An 8,503-nucleotide genomic window follows, 5' to 3' on the forward strand; every position below is an offset into this window, starting at 1 on the left:
AATGGTGGGGAAGGCCTTGCCCGTGATGCATTGCTGTATCCACTAATTTTTGTAGGATTTTCCATTAAAGGCCATTGGTGTTTTCATAATAGTAACCAGTCGATATACTCTCCACCACACATCTATAAAAGTCTGTCAATGTTTTAGATACCATGCCAAATCTTCACAAACTTTCAAGGAAGTAAAAGTGCTGTTGTGCTTTCTTCATAATTGCACTTGTGTGCTGGGCCCAGGACAGATCCCCTGAAAAGGTAACACTGAAATTTAAAGTGACAGACCCTCTCCACCTCATGCCCTGATGAGGACTGTTCATGGACCTTCAGTTTTCTCCTGAGGTCATCAATCAGCTCCATGGTCTTACTGACATTTGAGTGAGATGTTGATGTAACACCACTCAGCCAGAATTCCAACCTCCCTCGTCTGTGCCTATTTGTCACAACAGTTGATTTGGCCAATGATAGTGGTGTCACTGGCAAACTGGTGTGTCACTGGAGCTGTGCTTGTCCTCAGTCACAAGTATAGAGCGAATAGAGTGGGAGGCTAAGCACACAGCCTTGTAGTGCACCCACAATGGAGACGTGGTTGCCAATCCAATATGACTGGGGTCTGCAAGTGAGGAAATCGAGGATCCAATTCCACAAGAAAGTAGAGGCCAAGGTATTGAAGCTTTAGTTTTGAGGGGATGATGTTATTAAATGCCAAGCTGTAATTGATAAAGAGCATCCTGATATGTGCATCTTTGCTGTCCAGCTCTTCCAATGATGTTGGATACAATTTACAGTTTTAGAATGTACAGTATAAACCTCCTTGTACTCTATATATAGACTACCGGAGCTGATAGAGTGAAACTAAATCTACAGAATCATCTGGGTTTAAGATTCTGTTGAAAGATTTTAAACTTGTGTCCATAAATGATGGCCTCCATCAGTAACATGTCACTGCCTGCATGTGAGACCAGAACAATAGATTATACAGTTGCCATAAGTAAGCACCTCAGACAATTTGATTTGCAATCTGCTCCCAACCTGGGACCAGAGTTGTGTTCTTTTGCATGTCAGTACTGTCTGCCTCCGTTTTTTTTTTGCCTTGCGTCCTTAGCCCACACTTGGAGACAAGGCAACTGTTGATGAAGTTTCCAAGCACAGACCATGAATGTGACAATGTGTCACAAGAAAAGCTGTGTTGTTTGATTTGTGAAGCAGTACCCAGGACATGGCAGCAGAAGACCACTTTCATTCTGCAGCATCCAATTAGTGATGTTTAAATTCATTGTCCTCATCAAATTGCTCTTTAATTTAGAATTCATTGCTGTAGTTTATAAAGATTTCAGCTATAGTACTAAAGGCATGCAACAGAGAATTGGAGATGTTCCCTTTGTTCCACCCTTCCCTCTCCAACCTTTTTTAAACTAACTTGTTTTTCCCTTTCCCAGTTCTGATGACGTGCCAAGACACAGACTTGACTTTTTCTACAGCAACAGCCTGAGCTGCAGCAGGTTTCTAGTATTTGTTGTTTATTTTGGATTTCCAGTACCGCGCAGGACCAAGCTCTTCATCCCATAACTCAATCAACCCCTGGGGCGGAGCACTCCAGCTTCCAACCACCCAACCTTTTCTTTCTCTAAGGAGGTTTGTTAGCTTAGTCTTTGCACAAACCACCTTGAAATGAAACCATTTAAAACTCCATCCCGTCTTGACATTTGAGAGAATCTCAGGGAATTGGACTTAACCTGTCTTTTGTATCCAGCTTTCTTAAAAACTTGGCAAGTCACTGATTACTTCACTGATTTTGATCTAATTTGTTGAAATTGATTTTATTGGATAATGTGAGTGTGTGTAGTTGTTACAGATTTCTTTTAACTAATAGTAACTACTATCACAGAGGGGTTGAACATAATTCTTTCACATTGTTCTGAAAGGGCCGTTCTATGGTCACTCCAGCAGATGGGTGTTGTTTCTGTCTTGCATTTACTTCTATTTTGATTACAAGCACACTGACTTTTGTCTACATAGGGGCATGATTTGCTGGAGCGAACAAAATATTCACATCTTTCCAACTACAACAACCAATCATAATTCAGGAAAGCAAACATGTGACTTTCCAAATCATTGACATGCAACATAGAATTTGTTGTTGTGCAGGTCATATTTTTTTTAAATTACTATTTACAAAAAAGTGCGGAGGAGGAGGAATAGTGAGGTGATGTTCATGGACTATTCGGAAATCCAATAGCAGAGAAGATGTTTTTCCTGCAATGGTGAGTACTGATACTAATAATGGAAAAGGACATGTCCCAGATGGTGAAGCTCTTTAATGATGATTGCTGCTCCTTTTGAGCCCCACTTTTTGAAGGTGTCCTTGATGGTGGGGAGGGGTCAGTTCATGATGGATTCCTAAGATTCTGGCCACGAAAGAAAATTATTTAGAACAAAACATAGAACCTTTGGCCCACAATGTTGTGCCGACCATGTAATCTACTCTAGAAACTGCCTAGAATTTCCCTAGCGCATAGCCCTCTGTTCTTCTAAGCTCCATGTACCTGTCTAAGAGGCTCTTAAAAAGACCCTATTGTATCTGCCTTCACCTCCTTCGCTGGCAGTGTATTCCACACACCCACCACGCTCTGTGTGAAATACATACTTCTGACATCCTCCTTGTACCTACTTCCATGCACCTAAAACTATGGCCCCTCGTGTTGGCCATTACAGCCCGGGGAAAAAGCCTTTAGCTATCTGTGTGTAATGCCTCTCATCATGCAGAGGGATTTGGACCAGCTGGTAAAATGGGCTGAAAAATGGCAGATGGAGTTTAATACAGACAAGTGTGAGGTATTGCACGTTGGAAGGACAAACCAAGGTAGAACATACAGGGTAAATGGTAAGGTACTGAGGAGTGCAGTAGAACAGAGGGATCTGGGAATACAGATACAAAATTCCCTAAAAGTGGCGTCACAGGTAGATAGGGTCGTAAAGAGAGCTTTTGGTACATTGGCCTTTATTAATCAAAGTATTGAGTATAAGAGCTGGAATGTTATGATGAGGTTGTATAAGGCATTGGTGAGGCCGAATCTGGAGTATTGTGTTCAGTTTTGGTCACCAAATTACAGGAAGGATATAAATAAGGTTGAAAGAGTGCAGAGAAGGTTTACAAGGATGTTGCCAGGACTTGAAAAACTCAGTTACAGAGAAAGGTTGAATAGGTTAGGACTTTATTCCCTGGAGCGTAGAAGAATGAGGGGAGATTTGATAGAGGTATATAAAATTATGATGGGTATAGATAGAGTGAATGCAAACAGGCTTTTTCCACTGAGGCATGGGGAGAAAAAAAACAGAGGATGTGGGTTAAGGGTGAGGGGGGAAAAATTTAAAGGGAACATTGGGGGGGCTTCTTCACACAGGAAGTGGTGGGAGTGTGGAATGAGCTGCCAGACGAGGTGGTAAATGTGGGTTCTTTTTTAACATTTAAGAATAAATTGGACAGATACATGGATGGGAGGTGTATGGAGGGATATGGTCTGTGTGCAGGTCAGTGGGACTAGGCAGAAAATGGTTCGGCACAGCCAAGAAGGGCCAAAAGGCCTGTTTCTGTGCTGTAGTTTTTCTATGGTTTCTATGGTTTTTATCATGTACACCTCTATCAGGTCACCTCTCATACTCCATCACTCCAAGGAGAAAAGGCCAAGTTCACTCAACCTATTCTGATAAGGCTTGCTCTCCAATCCGGGCAACATCCTTGTAAATCTCCTCTGCACTCTCTATAGCATCCACATACTCCCTGTGGTGAGGTGACCAGAACTGAACACAATACTCCAGGTGGGGTCTGACCAAGGTCTTGTATCGCTGTAACATTACCTCATGACTCTTGAACTCAATCCCATGGCTGATGAATGCCAACACACCATACACCTTCTTAACAACACCGTCAACCTGCACAGCAGCTTTTAGTGCAAGATCTCGCTGATCATCCACACTGCCAAGAGTCTTACCATTAATACTATATTCTGTCTTCAAATTTGACCTACTGAAATTTACTTGTATTAAATATCACTTAAACCTAGTTTTAAATTCAAAACTATTGTGTGGAATCTTAATGGGTAGTTGGTAAGAGTATGAACTGCTTTAGTCAAATATCTTGGGTATGACCCTGTAATAATTCTAAAGCCTATGTTTGTGTTAGGTGGGATTGAGAATGTGATGTCTGCTGTACAATTTGAGGCCTATAGCAGTATAATGGCCATTCGCTGCATTTAAGAGTGATGATTCAGTAAAATAAGTTCAGAATGGTGAAACTTATTTATCCATTAAGTATATTATAACTATTTAGTGACTAAGTCATTGAAGACACTGTGATCAAACACTTGATCTATTTATGATTCTCAATAATTAGGCTGGGTCTCTCTACAAACTTGGCCTCCTGCTGCAAGTTCTCATTCATTTATGTCTCAGATTTAATCACACTAAATACTTCATTAAGTATTCCTTTTCTATGCACATGGCCATTGTACCCACCTTGGGCCACCTGCCAAGATTGATGTGACAATGTTTCTCCTAGTTGTCCCAGATATTTCCTTTTTTTAATGTTTTTTTAGATTTAGATTATGAGGACACTCAGTCCTCTTTTATTGTCATTTAGAAATGATACATTAAGTATCATTAATATATCATTAAATGATACATTAAATGATGCATTAAGAAATGATACAATGTTCCTCCAGTATGATATCGCAGAAACACAAGACAGACCAAGACTAAAACTGACAAAAACCACATAATTATAACATATAGTTACAACAGTGCAAAGCAATACCATAATTTGACAAAGAATAGACCATGTTCTTGTTTGCTTGAAAGACAATGTTTGACCATGTTTGCTTCAAAGCAACCAGTAACAAAGGCATGTATGCTTCCAGCTGCAGATCTCCAACCCTTCACCGTAACAAAGTTCTTGTTTAAAGAATGGGTGGTAGAACAAAACAGGGGTGCAATAAAAAGAGGAAGGGAAAAGTGAACTGAGCTTCATATTGACATTTAAAAACGCAAACACGAGGAAATCTGCAGATACTGGAATTTCAAGCAACACACATAAAAGTTACTGGTGAACGCAGCAGGTTTATTTATATACACACATTCTTTTTCTCTTTCTCCTTTTTCTCCCTCTGTCCCTCTGACTATACCCCTTGCCCATCCTCTGGGTCCCCCCCCTTGTCTTTCTCCCTGGGCCTCCTGTCCCCTGATCCTCTTATATCCCTTTTGCCAATCACCAGTCCAGCTCTTGGCTCCATCCCTCCCCCTCCTGTCTTCTCCTATCATTTGGGATCTCCCCCTCCCCCTCCCACTTTCAAACCTCTTACTAGCTCTTCTTTCAATTAGTCCTGACAAAGGGTCTCGGTCCGAAACGTCGACTGTACCTCTTCCTGGAGATGCTGCCTGGCCTGCTGCGTTCACCAGCAACTTTGATGTGTGTTGCTTCATACTGACATATTGCTTCTTGCTGCCTTAAAACACCATATTCAGTTAATCATTTTATTTCAATTATGTTAACTCTACTTGTCGGAATAGTTTAACATCTTACTCCAGACGTGATAAAGGAGCCACATAACTCACGTTTTCTACTCCTTGTGCTGTTTTTGTATCTGTAATCATTTCATTCATTCTGGGTACTAAGTTTCATCCTCAAAGGGGAAGAAACTGTGGGAGTGTGCTTTGCACTGTGCTGAGCTAAATAAGGTATTCCTGACCAATGTTTTATCAGTTTTGATTTTAAAAGAGCAGTGATCCTATTACAAAAAAGTTGCTGCTGAACTGTAATCCCCATCCCTCAGTGCTTTGACCAAGCGTCAATCAGCAGCACATGTTGGACAGTTAAGGGGATGTTTTGCATCACTAAGGAATATCAACGGGTGCGTAGTGACTCGAGAGAAGAGTTTCTCAAGCAGAGGTTCTCAAGGGGGAAGGTGATCTGTACTACTAAGGAAGCATGTGAGGATCTCAGAGAAGACAGTTTCTTCTGGCTTTGCTAGACTTGGTGTAATGTTCAATCAGATCCGTGGGTCTAGCAAGTGAGACAGGAAATGCACCAACTATGAATAGGTATCAATGATTTATTTACAAACAGTAAAAATTTGACCAAACATTCATGCTCCCCAAGTTACAGACACTACAAAGCTGAATATTCAATAAATATACTTGGTTAAAAGTGTGTACAGAGCATACCTTCCCAATGGTCATGAGCACTATTCCCTGAAACAAAGGGAAAAGAGCAAGCCCCTTCCACGTGCTATTTTATATACCCAGGATATCTGAAACTGGACGCCAGGCAGCTATCCAATGGGAAAAGCAGCTGCACTTTCTAAATTAACCAATCACAACAGAAGTGACTTTACAGTCAGAATAAGACACCCCCTCCCCCCCCCACCGGACACTTCACCCCACCCCTTGAAAATTGCAAATATGGCGATTCAACTCACAGACTAGTATGACTCATGAACTCCCAACTAAGTTGTACATAAAACACAAATACAATACCCAGTACTGCAAATCCAATAGTCACCTCCCAGTATACTACAGTAGTCCACCTGTGCCACAAAAGGCCACCAGCCCCACCCTGGAGTGTAACAGCCATTCAGTTGCTGATCTCCCACTTGACCTTGTGGACTGACTCTGAGATATGATCAACCAGGTGAGTGATGTTCACACACCCATCTGGAATGCAGGTGCAGCATTCTTGACCAGTGATGGTACAGGTGTCCCCTTCCTTTGTGAGCAGGTAATCCAAGGCACCAGTTCCTGGGACGGTCTGACAATACCATGCTGAAAGGCTATCATTCAAAACACCCTTCCTTTGTAATAGCCCTCTCCCTGACCAGCATGGTCAAGGTGCTCATCCAGGGCACTGCGATGGCATATGTACCAGCTGCACCACCCTGTAGGAACCACAGGTAAGCTTAGGAACTGTATATCCAGTAAATGCCATTCAGTGTCCAACAATGGCCCAGCTTCACAACACCATTTGATGTAGACACAACTGTCCCAGGATACTGTTCCTTCTCACACCTGCCATCCACCTTGCGCTTTGCTCCTGTACTCAACCTACCATCTACACCAACACACTGTCAGGTGGGGACTTCACTTTAAGAGTCAGAATTTTCCGATTAAACGACTGGGAGTACCAGTCCTTAGAGCCCTCACCTGTGTGGGCACATGGCTAAGTGGTTAAGGCATTGGACTAGCAACCCGAAGGTCGTGAGTTCGAGCCCCAGCCGAGGCAACGTGTTGTGTCCTTGAGCAAGACACTTAATCACACATTGCTCTGCGACAACACCGGTGCCAAGCTGTATGGGTCCTAATGCCCTTCCCTTGGACAACATCGGTGTCGTGGAGAGGGGAGACTTGCAGCATGGGCAACTGCTGGCGTCTTCCATACAACCTTGCCCAGGCCTGCGCCCTGGAGAGTGAAGACTTTCCAGACGGAGATCCATGGTCTCGCAAGACTAATGGATGCCTTTTTTTTTAAAGCCCTCACTCCACCAAATCTATTAAGGCCCAAGTCCCTAAGGCTGTTAGCAAACTCTGGGTTGTGATTGGCTGGAATAGACTCGCTCCTCCCAGTTTCCCCAAAGCAGAATGCCAAAACCTTAGAGGCCAGATAATTTCCTCCAACTGTCTTTTCTTTGTTGCCAAAGGGATCAATATCAGTGGCTTCCCCTCTGTGATGTAGTAGGGAGTCTTCATACAAATTCAGCAATCTGACCCGTTGGTCCAGAGTGCAAACTCAGACAACATCCACAGGACTGTATCATAGGATCTCTCAACACAAATTGGCATTCTCCACTTTGTTATTCTGTAATGCAGGGAGATACAAATGCACTCGCTCCTGATTAGTCACTGGATATTTAGAAAACACAAAAACAATAGAACTACAATATTGCTCCCCAGATGCTCAATCCCCTCTGAAATGTGGGCATCTCATATTCAGAATAAAGTTGCCCAAATTTCAACTCAAATTTCAAATGGCCACTACGAAAAATGAGTAATTCCTAAAACCAATTACAAAAGCCATGGAGAAACAAGTAACAAAGTAACAGATTAAGACTCAGTAAACAAAGCGCAGGCAGTACTCCTCTTCTTTTAAAACTTCCTATAGAACTGCAAAAATTTAAAACAGTTAATCTCACACAGAGGAACAACACTTAGAAGAGAAAAACTGATAATGAAAAAGCATCTGGGCAGGGCCCAACACATTCACAGTCTCTCTCAAAGGCAAAGCATTATGGTCACACCTCACATTTCTCTGCATTCAAATCATTCACACTTTTCTTTGCAGGGAAGATGGATTCTGGTTGAGTGACTCTCTCCCTACAACAGTGAGGCACTAGCCACCCGCTGATTTCCACTGCTGGTGATCATTAGCCAATATCCTTTGCAGGGAACACTGAATGGAATACGAGGCATCCGGCAGAGGACGAAAGAAGACCTTCTCTGCAGAGGACATGCAGAATGACCCT

The sequence above is a fragment of the Mobula hypostoma genome, chromosome 14, assembly GCF_963921235.1.
Source record: "Mobula hypostoma chromosome 14, sMobHyp1.1, whole genome shotgun sequence".
Taxonomy (NCBI): domain Eukaryota; kingdom Metazoa; phylum Chordata; class Chondrichthyes; order Myliobatiformes; family Myliobatidae; genus Mobula; species Mobula hypostoma.